This window comes from Phascolarctos cinereus, unplaced genomic scaffold (genome assembly GCF_003287225.1).
Source record: "Phascolarctos cinereus isolate Bilbo 61053 unplaced genomic scaffold, phaCin_HiC Scaffold_4;HRSCAF=312, whole genome shotgun sequence".
NCBI lineage: Eukaryota > Metazoa > Chordata > Mammalia > Diprotodontia > Phascolarctidae > Phascolarctos > Phascolarctos cinereus.
In genome coordinates this window covers 357,983,176-358,008,582 of record NW_027555847.1, presented here as the reverse complement: position 1 = coordinate 358,008,582, position 25,407 = coordinate 357,983,176, and the positions used below count along the sequence as shown (strand labels likewise).

Below are 25,407 nucleotides of genomic sequence, written 5' to 3'. Positions count from 1 at the left end.
GAGTTCCTAACTTGGCTAGGAATGAGAGCTACTTTACATGTCACATCAGTTGAGATTAAAAAGTCTTCACAAGTGGGGTAAGTGACCTTTACTGTGCCAGCCATGTGGGGTTTGGGGTCTGAACAGAACGGCTGGAAATGTTACTAGCTCTCTTGGACATAACTGTCTTTTTAGGAGCCATGATACCCTCCTAAGGAAGGGGAAGTAGATTACAAAAGTAGAAATGGAAACAGGGGCAGCAACAGTGTAGCAGAATGGCAAACCTCCAAGCCTAATTAGGCAAGATATTGAGGCAAAGCTGAACTACACACAATAGGAGAGGGAGTGACACTACACAATTAACCAATCAATGAACATTTATCAGATGTTTACTATGTGCCAAGCACGGTGCTAAGCACTACAGATACAAAAAGAAACAGTCCCTGCCCTCTAGGAGCTTACAATTTAATGGGAGAAACAACATGCTAACACATATATAAGGCAAGCTATATACAGGATAAATAGGAAATAGTTACCAGATGGAAGGCACATGAATTAAGGGCTTGGGGAAGGCTTCCAGTAAAAGATGGAATTTTAGTTGGGACTTAAAGGAAGCCAGGGAAGTGAGTAGTTGCCCAAGAGGAAGGAATGCATTTTAGGCATCGGGGACAGCCAGAAAAAAACTGCCCCAGAGCTGAACGATGGAATGTCTTGTTTCCAAAATAGCCAAGAGCACTGTATCACTGCATCAAAGAGTACATGTCAGGGAGCAATGAAGATCTAGAGATGTAGGAGTGGAGGAACAGAAGAAGATCTAGAGGTTTTGGTGGACTACAAGCTCAATATGAGCCAACAATGTGATATGGCAAGGGGTAAAAACCTTAACACAATCTTTAGTCTCATTAAGAGAGGCCTAGGGATGGGTAGGTGGTGCAGTGGATAGAGTACTGGCCCTGAAGTCAGGAGGACCTGAGTTCAAATCCGGCTTCAGACCAAACACTTGACATGTACTAGCTGTGTGACCGTGGGCAAGTCACTTAACCCCGATTGCCTCACTTAAAAAAAAAAAGAGGCGTAGCATCCATTCCTATCTGAAGCATCATGTTAAGTCTTAGGCATCAATGTCATTTTAAAAATGGGATTGCTACGGGTTCAGAGGAGGTCAACCACAATGGTGAAGTCCACTCCACAAGTTAAAGGAACTAGAATTTTTAATCCAAAGAGAAGGCTCAAGAAGAACATGACAGTTGTCTTCATTCACTTAAAAGTCTGTCACATGGAAGAAAAATTAGAGTCAAGAGTTATACAGCTGAAAGGGATCCCAGAGGCCATATAAAAATCAACCCCCTCATATTACAGGTGAGGAAATTGAGGCCAATAAGTTTAGGTGACTTGCCCAAGGTCACCCAGGTCATTAGCTTCAGTCATAACTTCCGACTCCAAAGCCAGAGTTCTTTCCACACTGCCTCCTAATCAGACTTGCTAAATTTGGTTCTAGAGGGCAGAAGTGGGAGAAATGGACAGAAGTTACAGAGGCAAATTTAGACTTGACATCAGGAAAAAATTTTCTAAAAATAAGAGCTATCCAAAAGTTAAATGGGCCGCTTTGGGAAATATCTCTCACTGGAGGTCTTTTAAGCAAAGGCTAGATTGCCATTTGTTGGCTGTGTGGTAATGGAGATCCTTTTTTCAGAAAGAAGTTGCATTAGGATGACCACTGAAGGTTATTTCAGCCTTGTAGTTTTCTGTGGAAGCAGAGTACCAAAGGAAGAAGACAGACTGTTTTGGCAAGGCATGAACAAGAACCAGAGCAGAAGCTAGAACCTAGAAACAGTGAGGCTCAGACTTGTAATGAAGAGCAACAAACTTGGACCATGTCTTTCACTGGCACTGAGAATGTTGTGAAATGTGCAGGTTCTGGTGGGGGGGGTCAATACTCCAGTGACCTCAAGTTCTTTCCCAGGATTGGGTGGGAAACCTTGACCTCAGAGTAGTCTGTAAGTCTGGATTGATTGTATAATAGGTTTCTGGGCAAGGTGGGGGATAACTCTGGCTGCGGAGTGTTGCTTGACTTTCTGAGAACAACAAGTTATTTCTCCACTCAGGTGAGCCTCAAAACCACAATGGTGCCTTAAGTGTGCAATAACTGTACAGATCTCTGGGGGCAGATGAGAGTTTTCTTGACCATCTATGTGCTTCAGCACAAATCCTCATTTTGGGAGTAGGTTAGATTAAATGCCTTCTAAGATCTAAATGTTCCACATTTAAATTCTATGATTCTGTGAAATTCTTTCTGTAATTATTGTATTCTTATAAAATCTATTTTATGTTCTATCTTACTAACCTGAGCTACTTTCCAGAGAACTGAATACCCCTGCACCAAACCTAGAAACAAGTCACTCAGTCAACAAGCATTTATGGACTGTTTACTATGTGCCAAGTATTGTGCAAAGTGATGGGGATACAAAAAAAGGGGGGGAAAGGAAAAACAGTCCCTACCCTAGATCTCACATTCTAAGAGCTCACATTCTAACGGGAGTCAAATTCAGTATTCAGGGCCTGGGCTTCAATTAGGTTAGTACAATGCATCATATAGATTATTACCTAAAGCAGCAGTATTTAGCCTGGGATCTATGAACTTGGATGGGGGAAAAATACTTTTATTTTCACTAACATGTAACTGAAATTTAGAATTTCCTTCAATTACTTAAAAAAAAATCTGTAAAGGGGTCCATAGGATTTGACAGACTGCAACCCCTGATCTAAGGGGAAGAAGATGGAACACTCGTCTGTCAGAAGAGATGGGTTACATGTGCGTATAAAAAGGGAAGCTGGTGAGATTCCTTGGCAAATGTTTGTGCAGCACAATCAGGAAGAGAAAGTCTGGAAGCTAGTGCGTCTTCTTAAAATGCAGCCAAAGCCTATTGTATCATCAAGGAGGAGAGAGGAAGAAGGAATAGTAAAGATTTTCCATTTCAAATATTTCCTCTTCCTACTTCAAAATGTCTCTGATTCTGTATTACCCCTGATCTGTACTGCAACCAGATGAAATACTGGCTCAGGTAAGAGAACATTCCAGTTTTGCTTTAGTTCAATCATTTTAGATAGTGTACTTACAGCATTGGTTCTGATTCAATCTTCTCTAACAGGTTCTTTACTTTTTTTTCTTTCGGTTCTATTTAAAAAGAAAATGGTTGGGGTACCCCCTCCTCCCCGCACCAGTCAGAATCTCAGCTATTCTTCTGCTTATTAGTTCACTTTGGTTCATGTCCCTGCCTTAGGTCAGGGCCAGGTCCACTGTAGGCTTTAATAAATGCTTTTTCATTGATTGATTCTAAAACTCAGGGTCAAAGGCAATCTTAGCTTTTCCTAGCTTCAGCAAAGAAAGATGAAAACAGTAGTGGAGCAAGAAGCAACCCCCCACGAAGCAAACTCGAGGCAGAGGGGCACTGGCGGCAAAACCGGGTGGTTCAGAACGAGCCCAGGAGTACCTCCGTCAGGTCCGGACGGAGTGCCCAGCTCCGGGTCACCTGACTCGAGGAATTTTTGGCCCCGCCGGCCGGCCGGGTGGAAGGGGTGGGGAATGGCAAGCACCTCCCCTCGCTCTCCTGCTCCAGGTCGGCGGGGGCCGGCGCCTGGCGGCCACGTGGTGGTACTGCGCTGCCCCCGCCCAGCCCCGGGAGCCGAGGCGCCCACTGACCACCCGCAGCCGCGGGAGGGAGGTGGAGAAAGCGGAGGAGGAGGAGGAGGAGGACGAAGAGGAGGAGGAGAAGAAGGAAGCAGGCGCAGCTGCAGCGGCTTCCTTAGGGAAGCGGGTGGCGGGCGTCCGTGGTGCTTGCCCCTTGCTGGCGGGCTCGCTTCGCCGGCGGGTCTGGAGCTGCTTCTATGGGGTGAGTGTATGGCGCGGAGACTTTGGGACTTGCCCGGCGCCCTCACCCTAGGTCCGCCTTCACCCCCGCCTTCCCTCCCCCTCCCCCCTCCCAGGGGGCAGTGCCGGCGCCCTATAGTGTCTCTCCCTCTCTTTGTGTCTGGAGCGGGAGCGAATGGAGCTGCGGGACAGTGGGGCCGAGGGAAAAGGAGGCAGAATGCGATAGCGACGCCTCGTTGGGGGCAGAGACAGACTTGGGGGCACAGAGGTACCAACTCTCCCTCCTTCCTGCTCTGCCGGCGGCTTGGGGATGGGAAAGGGAAGGGAGGAGAAGGAGCTCACTCCCCCCTTGCAAACTGTCTGGATCGGTTTGGTTTGAGAAGGAAGGGGGGAGGTGGCTTAGTTTAGGGATGCAGAAGGGGAGCAGGGCAAAGTTTGGAGAAGGATCTTCTTCCATAGCCTTAAACTCCTCCGCCCCCAGCAGTCTTCCCACTGCGAAGGGTTTGAGAGCTCGTCTGGGGTTGGGGAGTGGGGTGGGAATGAATTACAAAACGGGGAGGGGGAAAAAGGAGGGTGGCAGGATGCAGACGACCCCTTCCCCACCTGCTCTCAGTCCCTGGGCTGGCGAACTGCCTTTCCCTGCGCCCAGCTCCTGACCGGTCGGGAGACTCCGATGCCGAGATTCCCTCCCCTCCCCTTGGCTCACATCTCTTCCAGACTGCTGAAGTTTGCAGAGATTGAGAAGGGAGTTCGTGAGAGGGAGTAGTAGCCCGCCTGCTACCCCCAAAGGGGCTTCTTGCGGCTCAGCCTGGCTATTGTTCTCCTTCGGTTTCAGATCATCTATTTTGGCTTTCCCAAGAACCCAGGCTTGATTTCCAGACTGGTGGTGTGGTGAGGTGTCCTCCCTCTTCCCTTTCTTTTCCTCCCTCCTCCCTTTTCTTCCTTCTTCCCTTTCTTTTCCTCCCTGCAGCTTTTAAAGGGGTGGGAAAAGCTGCCTTTCAGGGTAGGAGGACTATTTGTAGGCTTCTTAAGAAGCCTTGATTTAGTTTGGGGTTTTCGGGGGTCAGTAGGGGTACTCGGTCAGCAAACTAGTGTCCTCTGACTGCTGCTGACTTGTGCAGCTTTGTATGAAGTTTGTTTGAGTCCGGAGTTGTCCGGTTGTGCAGGCAAGCAGACGAGCTAAGGCCAGATATAGGGTAACCACAAATTTACCGGTGACTCTTTTGAGTGTCTTTGTTTCCCCTTTGTGGTGGAGAATAAGGGGGTGGGTAGCATGAAGGATTCTAGAGAGATGGAGTTAATGGGTGAGTAATGAGTGTAGCCAAGTTTAAAGAATGGGAGTCATAGGTTGCTTCCAGGGACATGTGAATCTGGGAAATCTAGGCTTATTTTTTGCTTCCAACCAACAGAGTCCAGTGCAACTTTAATTTTTGCAGAGCTTCTTAGGTAAATTGGATCCTGACATCTTGGATTTGATTATCTCAGATCATTGCATTGGATTGCATATTGACAGCTGATTTAACAGTGTTTCCAGTTTCACTTGTGTGAAAGAAGAATGAAAAACCACTTTGGTTTGTGGAAATATTTCCAGATCCTTAGAGAAAAATTAGGGGGTTGGGTTGGTCTGTTAGAGCTAGTGAAGGAAATGGTTACTTAGATCAATAGTAACAGCAGAAGGGAATTAAGAAACTGGCGTAGAGTTTATTCCAGCTGTGATTTGAACAGAGAAATAGAGTGAATACAAGCGCCAAACTTGGTGTGGGCTGAGAGCAGCCTAGAATATACTTATTCTTTAGTCTGTGTTTTGGGTGTTCAGGAGTTGTGTGTATTATTACTGACACATGTAATTTAATGGCCTATTCTTCATGATATCAACCAAATGTCTCATTATTTTCCTGGGTGATAAAGTTAAAAACTTTGTTTGTGGAATTATATCCTGCCCTGGTAAGCTTACCCAGTGCTTACATAACTCAGACTAGAGACTACAGTACAGGATTTCTGTCACAGTTAAAAAGCTTCCTGTTCTGTACTAGTGACTGCTACAAGTTTTTAATTTGTTTTGGAGATTTCATTCATGAACTTTCATAGTGCCATATTCACCCATTCAAGTTATTTGTGTCTCATGTTTTTATTATTACTTTGATGCCTCAGATTTTTTATCTTCTTTTCATGGAGTATTTCTACAATAAATTTTGAGCATATACAGTGGGGCTGGATTTGGAATCAGAGAACCTGGGTTCAAGTCTCAGTTCTTGTATAGTATTTGGTAATTCATTTAACTTCACTGTGCCTAAGTTTTCCCATTAGCAAAATGAGGGGGTTGGACTAGATGACCGCCATGGTCTCTTCCAACTCAAAATCTACGTTCTGAGACATTAAAAGAACGAACGCTACAGATTTTGGTTAAAAAGAGGCATAGGACATTCGCTGCCCTCAATAGAAAAGGTTTTAGTATTGTTCAGTGATTTCATTGCTATATTGCCATTCATACTTAATTCTCAAACAGGACCAATGACATCTGGAGGGTGATGTCTTGACTTGCAAGTGAACTGGTTTTAAGTGAGGCAGAGCTGTACAAAGTCATCAGCCTCACTCTCCTTCAGTCATCGGAGTCCAGTGGCAAGACATAGGTCAGGACAACTGACAGTGGCCCGGGATGCTATGGGAGACCTTGGCCTTTTTAAGCTAAGGTCTTTCCCAGGTCCCAGTTTGTCTGAGGCAACACCCATTCAGTAGTTAAAGGCTGGGTAAGAATTGAGGCAAAAGATGGCCTAGTTTGCCTGCACAAAAGAATCAGTCTGGGAGGGGAAAACCCTCAGAGTTTCATTGCTCCATGGATTTCCCTGGATGAAGAGACTGCCTCTGTCAGTGCAAGCTATCTCCTGCTCTCCAGCTTTATAGCCTTAGAGCCTTGCCCAGAGGCATGAGAGGTTGTTAGGTACTTTAACCAGGGTCACATGGTCAGTGGTGTCAGAGGTGGGACTGAACGCTGGTCTTGTTCAAAGCAAGGTCAGATCCTCTCTCTGGTATGCCATGCCACCCTCAGTGAAATTATAATTTAACATCACTTTATCCTCATAAGCAATTGTGAGGTAGCTAGGACAAGTGTCATTTCCATTTCGTAGATGAGAAAACTGAAGCTTTAAGTGAAAAAATAAATTATCTTAGGTCACACAACTAGTTAATGGCACAGTTTGAAATTGAATCCAAGTCTCCAGCCTAGTTCAGAGTTTAGTTCTTTATGCAGATAGTTTTGTCACAAGTTCCAAACTGAATTTAACAACTTGGAGATTTTAATGAGTTATGGGTTTGCTTTCCTTTGTAGTTTGGGAATAGGGTCCATACTAACAAATCAGACATGATTGTTGACTTTAATTCTATTTAGATTTGTGTTCCTTTGGAACCTGTTCCTTCAGACTGGTTCAATAGACTAGTCATAGGATTTAGTGTTAGAAGGGACCTGTAAATATCAAATGCTTCAACCCCTCCTTATTTTACAGATGAAATAAACTGAAATCTAGAAAAATTAAGTTATTTACCCATGGTCATATACATGATTGCTGTAATCTCCTTTATCAACCTATGAATCTTTTTTTAGTCTATTTTGCTATGAGTTTAGTTGCTAGTCATAATTTTGAGTTTGACTAGGTTTGACCTGTCAAAGTGCCGTCATTTAAAACTTGAAAACAGCAACAACAAAAAAATAGCTTCCCATCTGTGGAATACAACAGAGGTGTCAAACTCCCAACAAACTCTGGAGCTAGGCCAGAATCAGATTAAAATGTAATTGGAAAATGCTTAACAAAATAAATATGCAATGCAATATAGATAATGTTATTTGTGGTTTTCTAAGCCATTTCTATTTGAGTTTGACACCACTGGAGTACCAGATGCCAAAGTTGTGAAATGACGAGACTGGACAGACAGGAAGGAACCTGGGTCCTGGTCTTGATCTTGCCAATAAATTATGTGGCTCTAGGCCTTAGTTTCCTCATTTGTAGAAGTGAAGGGGCTAGACTAAATGATTCCTGTGGGATCCCTTCCAGGTCTAATATTCTGTGAGATCTGTGATAAAGCCATTGTGCACAGAAGAAGAAAATGTGGTTGTGATACTGACGGTTAACATTTTGCAGACTACAATGATGTGTCTGTAGTGGGTCTAAAGGAATTCAAATATTTCCTTGCCATTTCTATCGTAAGTTTCTCTCTCATCATTTTCTATCATCCTAAAATGTGCTATGAATATGAATCTGATCCTGTCCCCACATCCCCATGTCATAGTTTTATGCTGAAGGTCAGTGCTAGCTGTCTTTTATTTTCCATAGAAATCATAGAACCATAAGATGTTAGATGTTGAAGAAAGCGTAGAGATCATCTAGTTCAGCCTTTTGGTTTACAGATGAAGAAGCTGTGGTCCTGTACAGCAGAGCTGAATTTGAAGAAGGTTTTAAAAAATATATATGTGCTGTATTTAAAGTCAGCTTTTTATTTCTTGAATGTTCCGGTATAGAAACCAATTATGTTGATCCATCCTGGTGGTACCAACATATCTAGAAATGCTCACACTAAGTTTTCCTTGTGCTTAGCCTCCACAAGGTCATCTACCAAATTGTTCCATTTAGTTCACACAGCACTTGGTAATTCTGAATCAAAAAGAAAACTTAGGCTCTGCTCTGTGATCGCCCACTCTTCCTTTTCTTAGTAACCTGTCTTTCAGAAGGTTTACTTATGGGAGATGCATAAACATGTCTCGCCTACTTCTCCATTCCACAAAGGCATCTGTCAAAACAGCAAAATACTGATCTCAATGAACTTAGCCTCCTGAGAGCTCTTAAGAACAAGGAGCTGTGTACCTTTGTATTCTTGCAGATGTGACCGTCTTGATTGTCTCAACTATTGTACATTTATCTCTGATACTCCTGCAGCAATCTTCTTCCCCCCTTCCAAATGTATATTTCATTATGGAGGAAAATTAGACAAACAGAAATACCTAGAAGCTGCCTAAACTCATACTGTGCTGAGAATTGTCACACATACTCCTCAACTTTCCATTATGACAAAGTCTAGACTCTAGATCATAATGTGGGCTCTTGTAATGAAAACCAGTTGCATTTTCTTGTTCTGCCATGAAAAAAAATCAGCTTAAAAAAGAAAAAAATCCAGAGCTAAAAATCTGAAAGCCTTAGTGTGTTATTTTAAGAGTGTGATAAGAATAAAATTCTAGGATTTTCCATAAACCATTTTGATATGCTCATGAGGGTATAAGCTTATTGGAGAATGGATGATCATTTTAATCTCCAGAAAGAAATGTTGTTGAAAGGAATGGGTTAACAGTGATTACAGAAAATTACTCATCAGATAGTGTTAATTGTGGAAACTTCAAGTCATGAGCTAAGATCCCATGATCAAGGCATTTTATTTGTGAAGATTGGAAAAGCTGAATAATTCAGAGTCTATAAGGTGAAAATATGCTTTAAAAAAATAAATTATCCTTTGTCCGTTCCCCCAAAAACATTCTGAATAGAACAGGTTTTTTTTTTTAAAATCATGGGAAAATTGTCCCCTTCATAGTATTATATCTTTCCCTTTTATCCACAGTGAAGTGATTATTCCCTTTGACAACAAACCTGATTGTGGAAGTTAGTAAATTCAGTCACAGACTTGACGAGTAGCTTCACTGCCAAAACCAATGAGAGAGAATAAACAATTAAATAATTAAGAATTAGTAAATCTTAAATGTTTTGAAGAAAAAATCTTTGATTAGGAACATTTTTAGTTTACCCATTTAAGATGCTTATGTAAATCAGGGTAGGCCGAAGAAATGAAGGGTTAGGGGTGTAAGACTAGATGTAGGAATTAGAATACTTACTTGACTTTGGCCCTGTCTTTTGGCCATTTGGCTAATTGTGAACTTGGGCAAGTCACTTAGTCTGAGTTTCATCATCTTGTATGGAAAGGGGGAGGCAACTGGACAAGGGAAAGGGGAACTGTCTTGGAGGCTTGTTTATAAACTGTACATTAAATGAAATAATTTAAATGGAAAGTTCTTTGACCATTACAAAATTGAGTACACATACAAGCCATTATTATGGCTATTCTTCACCCATTGATGCTTGCTGACATCAAGCCCTGCACTGCTAGTGAGAGTGGGCAGATTAAACCAAAAATTTGGCTAGTTCATACTTTTTTTTAATGGCTGAATAGTTGGTTTCATTTTTTTGTAATGTGTATCTGGAGTGCTGACACTAATAAAGAGTGTCAAAGTTGGCAGCGTATTTATTGAAACCTTCCTACGCTGGCAAAGCACAATGTGATGGAAGTGTTGTGGTATGATGGAAGAAGCCCTGCTTTTGGAGTCAGAAGACATGGGTTTGAATGGGTCCAGATTATCAACTTGCTGTTTGTGTGAACAATCACTTCATCTCTCTGAGCCTCAGATTCCTCACCTTTAAAATGAGGGAGTTGGAGTGAATCATTTTTAAGGTCCCTTCTTCCTCTAATTAACATGCTCTTTCCTATGTGGTGTTTGTTACTTATGGAAACTGCACTCAAATCCAGTCTTTGCCAGTCTTGTATGTCCATCTCTTCTGTGATAAGAGGCATTCAAAGAGATGCACAAGGTGGTATATTAGAAAATGCTGGTTTGGGAGTTAAGAGGACCAAGGTTCAAGATCCAACTCTGTAGCTTTCTACCTGTATGAAGTTGTTTTTAAGTCTTTTTGCCTCTTTGAACCTCAGTTTTTTCATCTGTTAAAATGAGAGAATTGAACTAGATAACCTCATTCTAGCTTTAAATCTGCGATCTTGATGTTGTGTCTCCGTGCTTCCATAATTATTGGTCATTCCTGAGGTGGGCTGAAGGTGAAGTCTTGTTTTTTGTTTTTTGTTTTTTTAATGTGTTTTGCCAATTCATGTCTCTTAAGTAACTGCACAATCCATTTGTGAAGGAAGTGTGTTTGTTCAAAGTAAAAGAATGGAGGATTCCTCTTTTCTCCCTCCCTGATCCCTACCTTTTCACATCTTGTTAAACCTGTCTATGTGAGGTAACATCAAGCCATATATCCTCAGCCTAATTCAAGCATCCTCAGTCTAATTCAAGAGCTTTTTTTAACCCAAATTATCATTTCTTCTGCATGGTAAATCATTCAGTTAACAAGCATTTATTGAGCACTACTTGCCTAGCACTGTGGTACAAATACAAAATAAGTTCTTGCTCTTATATAAAGTTTACATTATGTTTTTTTTTCTTTTTAGGCAATTGGGGGTAAGTGACTTGCCACGGGTCACACAGCTAGTAAGTGTCAGGTGTTTGGTCTGAGGCTGGATTTGAACTCAGGTCCTCCTGACTTCAGGGCTGGTGCTCTATCCACTGCACACCTTGCTGACCCGTAAAGTCTACATTCTAATGAGAATTTCCCAATAGAAATCCTCTTCCTCTTTGTCTTAGAGAGTGTTGCGTGTGGGTGTTATAAGTTAAATGATTTTGCCACTGGCTACCCACCCAGTAAGTGTAAAAAGGGGAAATTTAACCTAGGTCTCACCCATTATCCTGTGTTTCCTCTCTAAGCAATGGTTAATCCAGCATATTTTGGAACTCCACAAAAGTCCTACTGAGATGCCTCATCCTGGTGCCTTGGTGATGGTTTGACAGGGAAAGAAACAGTCCCTGGAGGGGCTTGCCAAACTGGAAAAGCTTCACATTTGGACTGGTGGTGGATGTTCTGTCTCTTGTATGGGGTCCAGCTTCACTACATTTGGAGAGGCTGGTGACCAGTTTGGTACAGGACGATGAGTTTTTGGTGACAGCAGCTGTGCCACTAGAAGTCTTAGGAGAAGATGAAGTCAGTTTGGGTAGATGGAGCCCGAGGACTGATCAAACCACCGAACCAGAAAGCATTTTAAGTTATATTGAGCTCCAACTGGCATTTTAATGGACTTAAGGATAATTGAGACCCCAGTTCTGCTTTCCCTGTTTCTATTGAGTATTACATTTGGCAAGAGGAAAATTAGGCTTGTTTATTTGGCTTCTTTCCTTTGTAAATCCTAGGCAGATTTTTGGTTGCTCTTCATAGAATGTTTTATTTTCATTTTAAAGGAACTGGATTATTCTGTAAAGAATTCAGGTTTTTCAAGATTTTAACACAGTAATATTTCTCACCTTGTCCCAATTCCACTAAGTATTCTCAGTCCCTTATTCTGGCTGAAATATTGAGAAAAGTGAACGTTACGGTGATTTACTGTGAGAGGAGATGAACTAGAGATATTATGATGTACTAGGGTGTGCTCTTCTTATTAAGGGGGGAACATGGCAGTACTGTCTATGGGCTGTCCCTTGCAAACTTAAATCATGATCATCATCTCTTATGACTCCCAAGTATCCAAAGGATATACAACGGGAGTGGGTAATGCTTTTTCCATCGTAGGCCATTGAATTGTGAGAAAGGGGGGGGGGAACAAACAAAAAACTAAGAACATGTCAAGACTACACAGTACAACCTTGTGTGAGATTTTTAAATTACTTGCATTAGTTGCTGATTGTCTTGCCATCCGTACATTTGAGTAAGAATGACACCGTACTTTGTGTATTATAATTCTTTTAAGTGCTGTTACAGGTTTGTTTTCATGAAAACTTGGTTGCATGAAATAAAGTAATGGATTCATTTTGGACATTAGGGTTTAAATTTTCCAGGGCCAGATCATCCCCTAGGAAGTGCTGGCCAAGGACTAGTACAAGAAGAAACAGTAGGCTTTCTGTATCCCAGGCATCCGTAACTCATCAAGTCATGGAAGGTCTTATGACCTCAAATCAGAATGGAGGAGCCCACAGATGTATCTGTGAGGGCAAAGTAGCACCTCTAGATTTAACTTTCCTCCATTCATCTCTTCTTCAAAACAACCCAACCTGATGAGTTATGTTGGTATACCCAAAACTATGCACATTGAATATCAACATCAATAAAATTAACTTGCATATGGTCATATAGGACCATAGGGGAAACAAGTATACTTTCCACAACTAGGGAGAGCTGTCTTGCCATAATGATTGAATTGAGCACACTGGCTGTATTTGATACTTCTGTACTTTGGCGAGGTAGCATGGGATGGGCGTTCTAGTTTTGTCCATTATGGGACATACTATCAAGACACACGTATCTTTGGTGCCATCAGGGTTGCTTTTTTGTTTAAGGGAAAGAGGAGATAAATAGGGACAAAACAATCTGTGAGAGACAGTGTGTTTTTTTGGAAAACACAATAGTTTTAAGTAGGAAGATCAGGATTTCAGTTTGGGCTCTTAACACTTCTTAGCTTTTTGACTTTAAATAGAGCACTTAACCTTATGAACCTCAGTTTCCTCATCTATTAAATTGAGATATTTGTACTAGTGCCTTACAGTGCTCTAAGAGTCAAATAAGATATAATATGTAAGTATGCATACATGAATGTAAAAATACAATGTGTAAATTAAATTGTCATCATTATCACTTAGGACACTCTGTGGGGCAGAAATATCTGCCAAGCTGTGTCAACACGTTCAGACATATAAGTCCTATGTTTGATTATCCAGGTGATGATAACATTCAGTTACCTTTTTCCAATACAGAAATAGCTTTCAAAATCTGTTTTGTGTTAATGATCACAGATTAATCAGGTGCACAGTCTGTTTTATCAAGTCAAGCAGATCAAAAGCCTACAGTGCACAAGGGGTAAGATTCCTGGGGATGGTGGTTATCTTGAGCCTCTGAAATGGGTGTGGAAATGGATGTATTTCTCAGCCTTGATTCCATAGTGAAGCATTTGGGAGCCAAAAGGCTTTTCAAGCCATTGCTTTAAGACATTTCCTTTCACCAAAACATGGGTGTGGAGGAGATGGCAGTGACACCAGGAGAGAACTAAGATATCTCATCCATAAAGGTTTACTAAGACTTCTGTGCAGTATGAGAGAGAACCCAGATAAAGACTGTTCTGTTGAGTTTTTGGGGGGCCAGTATTATTAGCGATGTGAATTGATTGGTTAGCCTTCTTAGCATTTTATTTCTTCTGTGAAGAAATAGGTTAATGCTATTGTGCTTGTTTTAGAGAAAATAGTCCCGTTCCTTTTCCATGAGCTTTTAGAAGGAGTATTCATGGCCACCATAATCTATATGTTTTCTTTTGACACATCCTGAGAGTTTTGGTACTGATTGACTAATCCAGGCTAACTTGTCCTTTCTTTGAACCCTTCTATACCTTGTGGTTCTAGCTATTGCCCCTTTCTTCTCCCTTTACTGCCCCTCTTCTGGAGTTTCTAAACTCTAAGAAGATACATACAATGGGGGAGGGGAAGAGAAGGGAACAGGCATTTAATAAGTACCTGCTATGTCCCAAGCACCTCAGCTAAACTCTTTACAAATATTATCTCATTTGATCCTCACAACAACCCTGGAAGGTGGGTGCTATTATTATCCCCATTTTGCAGTTGAGGAAACTGAGGTAGACAGAGAAGAAACTTAATTTCTCTAAAATAGTACTTTAAAATAAAAACACACAGATGTCCTATTGCATTTTCTCATTTCTTGTTTGGGCATTGACCAGTTGCTTAGACCATGTCTTAACTGGGCAACATTTCCTTTCTTTCCTTCACAACATTCCCCCAATTATTTTAAATGCAGACCCCTTGTAACAAAGGGTGTTTGATTCCTCTTACATTGGAAGCCCATGTTTACATCCACTCTAGTAAAAGAAACAGAATGAGGATCTTACCCAAACTGATGTAGATTTCTGAATTTGGTGGCAGGCTTCCAGGGCCTTGAGTGCTTTTGTATACTCCTTCAAAAAAAAAATAGGGTCTGTACATATTCCTGACTGTCCTCCATGCATGTCTTATTGGATGGCATTGCTAAAGAAGGCCTTCTCCCTCCCTTTTAAAACATTGATTGCAGTGTTAATTATGAAAAAGTTAGCCTTTTATTTTTATGCTGTAAATGAAACTGGCAAATGGGCCTTTGCCAAGCGCATTAGGACAGTTTATCTTGTAGGGATAGAATTGTCCTGGCAATGTGGCAGGCATGTTGAAGGGCAGCTTTCTGAACTATTGCCAAAACATGATAGACTGCTCTTTGGGGTCTATGTGGAGTGTGAAGCCATACCAATTCTCATTCTTTTTTTTTTAATTATTTATTTATTTGTAGGCAATAGGGGTTAAGTGACTTGCCCAGGGTCACACAGCTAGTAAGCCTCGAGTGTTTTGTCTGAGGCCGGATTTGAACTCAGGTCCTCCAGACTTCAGGGCTGGTGCTCTATCCACTGCTCCACCTAGCTGCCCCCAATTCTTATTCTTTCCTTCAGTATTTCTCAGTGCCCCCATTGGCTTTGGTTCCTATGGCAGCACCCAGTCAGTCAACAGGTGCTTACTGAGCATACCCTGCACTGTAGCATGTGCTAGCTGGGATATCTTGCCAGCCGAAGTTAAACCCCTTGAGGTCAAGAATTGTTCCATACCCCCCCCCTTTTTGGGAGGTGGGAGGTGGGTCTTTATGTGCCTAGAACACATAGTGGGTTATTAATAAATGTTTGTTTGAATTGAAAAGATAAAGTCAAGTAAAAAAGCATTACGTACCAGGCACTTGACAAAATTCTGGGGGGAAAAAGAAAGGCAAAATACAGCCCCTGTTTTCGAGGATCTCACAGTTCACTGGGGGAGACAGCACGCAAACAGCTATGTACAAAATAGATCAACTGGTGCAAATTGGAGATATTCTCAAAAGGAAGACACTAAGGGAAAGGCTTCTTCTGGAAGATAGGACTTGAATCAGACTTAAAGGAAGCCAGAAGCCAGAGAGGAGGAGGGACATAGGGACAAGAAGAGAAAATTCACAGAACAAAACATGTCAAAAAAAATTTAAAAAAACAACAGCATTTTGCAAACTCAAAAGTGCTATTAAAAAAAAGAGATGTGTTGAGACAGCTAGGTGGTGCAGTGGATAGAGCACTGGCCCTGGAGTCAGAAGGACCTGAGTTCAAATTCGACCTTAGATACATGATACTAGCTGTGTGATCCTGGGTTCAACCCCAATTGGGGCGAGCCCCGATTGCCTCACCAAAAAACAACAAAAAAAAGAGATGTGCTGTCTAGTAAACTGCAATGATCCCAGAGACGCTGGATTGCATGGTGTAATTGGAGAGAATAAGGTTTAATAAGAGTGGAAATGTTGGGAAAAGCTAGATTGAAAAAGGCTTTAAAATCCAGAGGATTTTACGTTTGATCTACATTGAGGCATTGTGAAACCATCATACTTGTTTGAATGGATGAGAGCAAGGAGAGGTGACGTAGACATACTTGCACTTTAGGAAAATCAGTTTGACAGCTGAGTGGATGATGGACTGGAGTGGGGAGAGGCAGGGAGATCATTTTGACAGGCTATTGCAGTAGATATGAGGTGATGAGGGCCTGCACCAGGGTGGGGGCAAGGCCAGAATAAAGAAGAAGGGGTAGTTGGGTGGTACAGTAGATAGAGCACCAGCCCTGGAGTCAGGAGGACCTGAGTTCAAATGTGGCCTGAGACACTAGCTGTGTGACCCTGTGTAAGGTGTTTGAGAAATATTGCAGAGATAGAATTGTCAGGACTTGGCAACTGACTAGATTTGAGTGAATGAGAGAAATGGAAGAATGTGAACCAGAGTGACTGGTAAGATTGTGGTGCTCTAAAACAGTAATAGGGAATTTTGGAAAGAGGGGAGGGAACATTTTGGGGGGAATGATCATGTACAAGCATGTCTGAAGAGCCTGCTCTGGGCTCACCAAAGTGAATTAAGTAGTCCCTGCCCTGGAGGAACTTAAATTCTGTCAGGAGAAACAACATGTACACATGTACGTATATACCAAAGAAGTATGATATTAGGTAATAACTATTTAAAATAATATTAAATAAATATTAAACAATTAAAATTATATTAATTTTAAACAGATTAGGTAATTGGAGGTGTACTAGCATTGGAAGGGTCAGGAAATTCTTCAACTAGAAAGTGATGCTTGAGCTGAGTTTTAAGGAAACAAGATTATGAGGGATGGAGGTGAGGGGAGAGTCTTTGAGGAAGGGGAGTCAGTCATTGCAAAGGCTCCCAAAGAAGAGATGGAATGTCCATGCGTGAGAGATGGCAAGAAGAGCCAGCTAGGCTGGACTGTAGAGTCTGCAAAGAGGAGTGAAGTAAAAGGAGGTTGGAGGGGTAGGTTGAGGCTAATCAGGGGAAGCTAGGTGGGACAGTGGATAGAGCACTGGCTCTGGAGTCAGGAGGACCTGAGTTCAAATCCGACCTCAGATACTTGATGCTTACTAGCTGTGTGATCTTAGGCAAGTCAACTTAACTCCAATTACCTCATCCTTCCCCCAAAAAAGTAGTATAATTCATCCTGCCTCAGACCAGACGCTGGATACTTACTGGCAGTGTGACCCTGGACAAGTCACTTAATCCCAATTGCCTCACCAAAAAAGGAAAGAAAAGCACAAAACTAATCCTCCTTTCAAGTAATTAAGAAGTGCTTTCTGTACTTGAAGACCATAATCTTAGTTCCTCCAATTCTTGTTTTCTCTAAGCTAAATGTCCCAGTTCCTTTAACATACTTTATTAGGTCATGGTTTCCAAATGTTATATAGTGACCAGCTCTCTTTATTATCCCCATCTAAATTGTTGTCCTCCCACTTTTTTATAAAATACCTTCTGTGGGGGGCAGAGTCAAGATGGCAGATTTAAAGCAGTAACTTGCTTCAGCTCTTCCCCAAACTCCGACAAATACCTGTAAAAAAAATGGCTCTAAACAAATTCTAAAGCAGCAGAACCCACAAAAAGACAGAGTGAAACAAATTTACAGCCCAAGACAATCTGGATGGCTGATGAGAAAAGTCTGTTGTGCAGTTTGGGAGAGGAATGCAGTTCAGCATGGACCACTCAGACAAAAACCAGGCCTCAGTGAATCTGGAGCTGGCCTCAGGGGACTGAATCACTAGCAGTTGTAGTGGTTTCCAGACTTCTCAACCCACAGAAGCCAAAGACAACTTAGAAGGTCAGTAGGAAAGGTCTGTTGGACCTGGGTGAGACAGGAGCGTGGTTCAGGCCCAGTCTTGGCTCAGCCACCAGGAGGTGGCTACTTTTGGAGTTCTTGGTGCTCAGATGGTGGTGGGGATCAAACAGCTGATCAGAGGGGCATTGCAGGGATCTCTCCGCTGGTGCAGGATTCTCTTGCTTTGCCCATGCTTGGATCTGGGTCACAGCTCTAGTTGGTGCTCCTGGGACGAGGAGGAGCGCTGGTGTGGTAGAGCTTGGGGTGGCAGTGCAGAGAGAATCCTCGCAGTTCCAAGGCAGAAGAGAGTACTTGTGGTCACTCGTAGACCAGAGTACAGGCCAGGAAAGGAGTAAACACTTCACCTTGAAAGAACTGAAAATTTACAGGTCCCTAGAAGTATCTCTGAAAACAGCTGCACAAAACCCCTGAAGCTTGGGACAGTACATTCTTTACACTGGAAGCAGACCTCTGCCTTAACAAAGAGTTTAAAACTCAAGTAATTTGCTGGTAACATGAGCAAAGAGCAAAAAAAAGCAAACCACAGAATCTTACTTTGGTGACAAAGAAGATCAAAACATACAACCAAAAGAAGACAACAAAATCAAAGCTCCTACATCCAAAGCCTCCAAGAAAAATATGAATCAGTCCCAGGCCATGGAAGAGCTCAAAAAGGATTTTGAGAAATAAATAAGAGAAGTAGAGGAAAAACTAGGAAGAGAAAGGAGAGTGATGTAAGAAAATCATTAGAAACAAGTCAACAGCTTGCTAAAGGAGACCCAAAAAAAAATACTGAAGAAAATAACACGTTAAAAAATAGACTAACCCAAATGGCAAGAGAGGACCAAGAAGCCAATGAAGAAAAGAATTTCTTGAAAAGCAGAATTGACCAAATGGAAAATGAAGTCCAAAAGGTCACTGAAGAAAATACTTCCTTGGGGCAGCTAGGTGGTGCAGTGGATAGAGCTCCGGCCCTGAAGTCAGAAGGACCTGAGTTCAAATCCAGCCTCAGACCAAACACTGGACACTTACTAGCTGTGTGACCCTGGGCAAGTCACTTAACCCCAATTGCCTAAAACCAAAAAAAAGGAAAATAAAAAGACAGTACTTCCTTAAAAATGAGAATGGAGCAAATGGAAGCTAGTGACTTTACGAGAAATCAAGAAATTATAAAACAAAACCAAAAGAAGGAAAAAATAGAAGACAATGTAAAAATATCTCATTGGAAAAACAACTGACCTGGAAAATAAATCCAGGAGAGATAACTTAAAAATTATTGGACTACCTGAAAGCCATAATCCAAAAAAAGAGCCTACACATCACCTTTCAAGAAAATATCAAGGACAAATGCCCTGATATTCTAGAACCAGAGGATAAAATAAAAATGGAAAGAATCTACCAGTCACCTCCTGAAACAGATCCCCAAAGGAAAACTCCTAGGAATATTATAGCCAAATTTCAGCGTTTCCAGGTCAAGGAGAAAATATTTCAAGCAGCCAGAAAGAAACAATTCAAATATTGTGGAAACACAATCAGGATAATACAAGATTTAGCAGCTTCTACATTAAGGGACTGGAGGGCTTGATATTCTGGAGGTTGGAAGAACTAAGATTGCAACCAAGAATCACCTACCCAGCAAAACTGAGTATAATCCTTCAGGGGAAAAAATGGATATTCAGTGAAATGGAGAACTTTCTAGCATTCTTGATGAAAAGACCAGAGCTGAATAGAAAATTTGACTTTCAAATACAATACTCAAGAGAAGCATGAAAAGGTAAACAGGAAAGAGAAATCATGAGGGACTTATTAAAGTTAAACTGTTTACATTCCTACCTGGAAAGATGATATTTGTAACTCGTGAGATGTTTCTTAGTATTAGGGTAATTGGAGGGGAAGATACGCACACACACATACACACACACACAGGGCACAGGGTGAGTTGAAGATGAAGGGATGATATCTAAAAAATAAAATTAAGGGGTGAGAGGGAATTATACTGGGAGAAGGAAAAAGGGAGAGGTAGAATGGGGTAAATTATCTCACATAAAACAGACAAGAAAAAGCTTTTGCAGTGGAGGGGAAGTGGGGGAAGGTGAGAAGGAATGAGTGAATCTTACTCTCATTAGATTTGGCTTAAGGAGGGAATAATATACATACTCAGTTGGGTATGGAAATCTATCTTACCCTTCAGGAAAATTTGAGAGAAGGGGATGAAAGAGGGGGGATGATGGAAGGAAGGGCATGTTGGGGGAGGGGTAATCAGAAGTAAACACTGTTAAGGAGGGACAAGGTTAAAGGAGAGAATAGAACAAACAAGGGGGGGGTGGGATAGGATGAAGGAAAATATAGTTAGTTTTTCACAACATGACTATTATAGGTGTGTTTTGACTACACATGTATAACCTGTATCTATTTGCTTCCCTTCTCAATGAGGGTGAGTGGGGAGGTAGGAAGGGAGAGAGATTTTAGAGCCCAAAGTTTTAAAAACAAATGTTAAAAATTATTTTCACATGCTACTGGGAAATAAGATATACAGGCAAAGGGGTATAGAAATTTATCCTGCCCTTCAGGAAAGTAAAAGGGGAAGGGGATAAGGGGGGGGTGATAGAAGGGAGGGGAGATTGGGAGACTGGGTATTCAGAATGCACATGTGGGAAGGGGAGGGATGGGGAGAAAATTTGGAACGCAAAATCTTGTGAAAGTGAATGTTGAAAACTAAAAATAATTAATTTTTAAAAATAATTTCTGCAGATAATTTTCTTAGCTCATATTTTATTTAAATAAAATTAAGAATTTATATTTTGTAACATGTAAATTTTAAGATAAAAATATTGTACCATACTGATTTTTCATTGGTAAAAACCCTTTACAAAAAGAGGACAACTAAAATTATTGACAATTTTGTGTTATAACAGTTCCTCTTATTTCATTTTTTTAAAAAGTTTCCAAGTTTTTTTTTTAAATCAGATTATTGAATATGAATAATGTTGAGAAAGGGAAAATTTTGGCATTCCTAACTCCCATACGGATAAGGGTATATTTGACACACTTCATACTCAATCAGAAAGAGCACTAAACCTGGAGTCAGAGAACAACTGGTTCAGATCACACCTCTGGTGTTCATTACCCATGTGACGTTGGGCCAGTCATTTAATCTTCCTAAGCCTTGGTGTCCTCATTTGTACAGTGAGGGGGTTGGGCTTGATGACCTCTGGAGTTCCTTCTAATTCTAAATCTGTGATCTTACAGTATACAGTGCCACAAGCAACACAGTAGTTCTCATTTATGTCGTGAGCCTATTTTGAGTGATGGTGGCGGTTCACATCAGCTTCAAGATTCAGCACAGGTCAACTCAAATTTGACTTCATGTGTGTAGAGTGGACTAATGCAGTTATCTCCACTATATTCACTGTCAGTTGGAGAAGTCGCTATTGTTCTCTTTGTTATGGCTGACTTTGATTTGAACTCATTTTTTCGTTAAAAATGTGGATGTATTAATGCAGGAGTTATCCATTGAAAATATCAGATCATTCTGGTTATGGCTGATCTGTCGCCTCTCTATGGCTTGGAAAACTGCTTTATAGCATCGTGGTTCCAGTCTCTTCTCCTTCTTGGATTCCTTCCTTTGGATGTGTGCCACTGTCCTTCATTTTGTATGCTATTTTGTTTAATGCCTCTCTCTCTCTCTCTCTATATGTGTGTGTGTGTGTGTGTGTGTGTGTGTGTGTGTGTGTGTGTGTGTGTGTGTGTGTGTGTGTGTGTGTGTGTGTGTGTTTTTTAAGGCAGTTGGGGTTAAGTGACTTGCTCAAGCTCATGCAGCTAGTAAGTATCAAGTGTTTGGTCTGAGGTCAAATTTGTACTTGGGTCCTCCTGACTCCAGGGCTGGTGCTTTATCCACTGCGCCACCTAGCTGCGCCTTAGTGCCTATATTTTGTGGGCTGCATATCACCCTGTCATAAGCCCCCTATAGCTACTAGGCCCTCACATCTGTATAGCTTTGTCGCAGGGTCTTTTGTAGGCATGTGGCCTCCTTGCTTGACTGGTAAAATTGACTTTTTTAAATCCTAAATTTAAGAATTCACATTTACCTTATTAAATTTCATCTTATTAGATTTATGCCCATAGTAGCCTGTAGTATTTTCAGATCCTATTTTTGTTGTCCAGTGCCTCAGCCACCCCTACCAGCTTTGTGTCTTTGGCAAATTTGATAAGTATGACATCTCTTCCTTCAAGTCAATCCATTAGTTACTATTCTTTTTAAGTTCAGTCATTAAACAAAGTCTGAAGAATGCTATTAGGATTGTGCCATAATGGACACACTATGAGCTAGCCTCTAAGTCAGGAAGACATGGATTCAGATCCTCCTCTGTCTGTGTAATCGTTAAGTAAGTTAATTAACTTACTACATTAAGCAACTCTCTAAAACCAAAGGTGTTCAAACTGGCTGCTAGTAGCCTGTATAACTCTCAAGTCAGGCCTTAAAATGTAATTGGGATATGTTTTTTAAAATACATAAAAACATAGTACAATGTAATAATGTTAATTTGTGGTTTTCTAAGTCATTTTTCAGCCCTGAGAGATCCATATCTCTTTGAGTTTTGACACCACTGTCCTAAGAGTTTTAAGTGGTAGAGAAGGTGCCAACCTGCATTGGAAGAGGAGCCCTTCACCTGGGAATTCTTGATACTAATGAAATCACAGGTCCAGACCTACAGCATCCAACTAGGTATGAATATTATATTATCATTTAGCCTCCATCTAAATGGAGCCTACATCGACTAGGCATTATCTATGAGGATCTCATGAGGGACTTTTTTTTGCTGCATTGCTAAAATGTAGATTTTCAATCAAGTAAACAATTAGCATTTTTTCTTAGTGAACAAGGCATTCTCTACTTAGCCGTGGGAATACAAAGACAGAAAAAGGAAACAGTCCCTGCCTTTAAGGAGCTTATTTCTACTTTAGGGATACCACATAAATACACAAACACACACTTGTGTGAATGTGTTTGTATGTGTATATGTGTGTGTACACAGAGATTTGTAAATAAAACATAAGTTAGTTTTGTTTTTGTTTTTTACAGGGTGGGAAGGATATCTTTAAGGTTTATCAGTAGGGGCTGAGTATGGGAGAGTAAACAGAGGAGAACTAAGGATTCCAAGGCGGGGAAGGGGAGTGTTATCATCAAACATGGGGGAGCAGCCTATGCAAAGGTGGGACTTTAGTGTACAAGTATACTGTGTTTATGATGTTCTCCTGATCCAACAGTCTGAAATTGTCATAATAAATCCTGTAATTCACTCAAGAATTTACCTTGTTTAACTTATTGTCTTGACTGTTGACTGGCTCCCCTGCCCTGCCATTTCAGGAGGCACCCTAAGTCTTTCTCACTTCATTCCAGCTTCAACTTCCTCTCCAGACTTCACCATCTCACCTCCTCAACCACCCACCTAACTGATATCCACACTTCTCCCCCTTTTCACTCCCCTTTTTTGTTGTCTTACCCCATTACAAGGTAAGGTCCTTGAGAATGGGAAATGTGGCCTTTCCTTCTATTTGTATCTTCAGCACTTAACACAATGCCCAGAACATAGTAAGAGCTTAATAAATACTTTTATCTTTCTGTCCATCAATCAGCAATTAGACCAGTGGTTCTAAAACTCTTTTCCCCCAGGAACCCTTTACCCTCATAATAATTATTGAGTACCTCTCCCAAAAGAGCTTTTATTTATGTGCATTATATCTATCGATATTTAGAATATTAGAAATTAAAATGTTTTAGTACCTATTATGAAAATAGTTTTGACTTCTGAAAGGGTCTTAAGTATTCTCTTGGTCTCTGGACCACCCTTTGAGAACTGCTTAGCTATAACTTGAACTGTGAGGTCATCCTGGTTGACATCTGATGAGTGTATCAGCCATGAAGATTTCTTCATTTTCTGATTTTACTGATTTTTTATAATACTGATAGAGAATTGAAATAAGCTAGTGTTTCCTAAGTGCCCATTGTATGTAAGATACTCTGCCTAGGAGCAGGGGGCTACAAAGGATGAACATGGTTGCTCGAGTCAGGGAGGGGAGGGAAGGGAAAAGGGTTCGGTGGAAGGAATTGTTGAGCCTCCCAGAGTAATATAAATCATTGGTTAACTTCACCTTATGGGGCAGAGTATGTCCTTTCAAGTGCAGCATTTAGATGAGGTTTTATCCTTGCTATTCTGATATATACAACACCTGGTTCTTTATCGACAATCTTGTGAAACCGAAATTCCAAATATGTGTATTGTTGCTTACATTATTTTGATGCTGAGCTCATATCACCGTAGTGCTCATGAGGAAGCAGTGTGACATTGCAGTCTAGAGGCCTGGGTTTGAATCCTACCTCAAATACTAACTGGATGACCAGCAAGTCACGTAATGCCATAGAACCTCAAGGGTAATAATACTTAAATTACCTACCTCTCAAGGTTTTTGTGGGGAAACCATATACAAACTTTATTAAGAGTCCACACTTATACCCACACACATGTATTATTATGATTATGATTATTATAGGTATCAGGAAAACCTGTATTCAGGTCCTGCTTCTGTCTTGTGATCCTAGGCAAGTCATTTAACCCCTTAGTAAGACTCTTAAGATACAGAGTGGGTAGCTATCTGCTGGTGGTTAAGGAAGTTTCCTTATCTTGAATTCCAGACACAGTGAAATCACAGGTGTGTCTATCGTGCATTGTTGCTACTGTGTTTTGAGATAAATTCCTTAAGAGACTATGTCTTCTTTTTTATATCACCCTTCGCATTCAACACAAAATGTCCTGCAACAGACTCTGTGTTTGATTGAATTTCCCTCCTGCTTTCTCCAGTAGTCTAAAACCTTGTCTCTTAGCCTCAAGCCAGGCTTTACCATTGATATGTAGAACCTCATTGGCCTGCTTAACTCCAACACACTATTGCCTGTGGTTATTTGTATTTAAACTGTGAGGTGTTGTTCAGTCATGTCCGACTCTTTGTGACTCTATGGTCACACCAATACTGTCCATGAGGTTTTCTTTGAGAAGATATTGGAGTGGTTTGCCATTTCCTTTTCCAGTGGATTAAGGCAAACAGAGGTTAAGTGACTTCCCCACAATCACACAGCTCATAAGAGTCTCAGGCTGGGTTTGAACTCAGTTCTGCCTGACTCCAGGTCCATGCTCTCTATCTACTGAGCCACCTAGCTGCCTCTGAACTATGAAGTACATACAATTATATTCAGAATTTGCTAGTATTTTAAATATTCTGTCTATATTTATATGGGTATGTTATCCAAAGCTTTACACAGGGTGTCCCAAAAGTCTTAGTGTGGTTTTAATCCTTTAAGAGCTTAAAATTGCACTAAGACTTATAGGACCTCCTGTATTTAAGCACTTATAGAGGTCTTATTTTCCTTTGGCTTGAAAATCCTCAAGGACAGAGGCTAGAGAACTACCCCTTACCCCCATCTTATTGTGACTCTTCCCTCCCCCCACTTTGGTCCAAAGCATCTTGT

General features: G+C 41.2%; 1 protein-coding gene across 1 annotated transcript in view; it reads left to right on the top strand.

Annotated features, from left to right (window-relative positions):
• The first annotated feature begins 3,663 nt into the window (after positions 1-3,663).
• RAI14 (retinoic acid induced 14) overlaps positions 3,664-25,407 on the top strand; it is a 180,533-nt gene continuing 158,789 nt past the window's right edge. Inside the window, 1 exon segment of the mRNA XM_078153225.1 lies at positions 3,664-3,869. The gene's annotated coding sequence lies outside the window, so the exon portion shown is untranslated.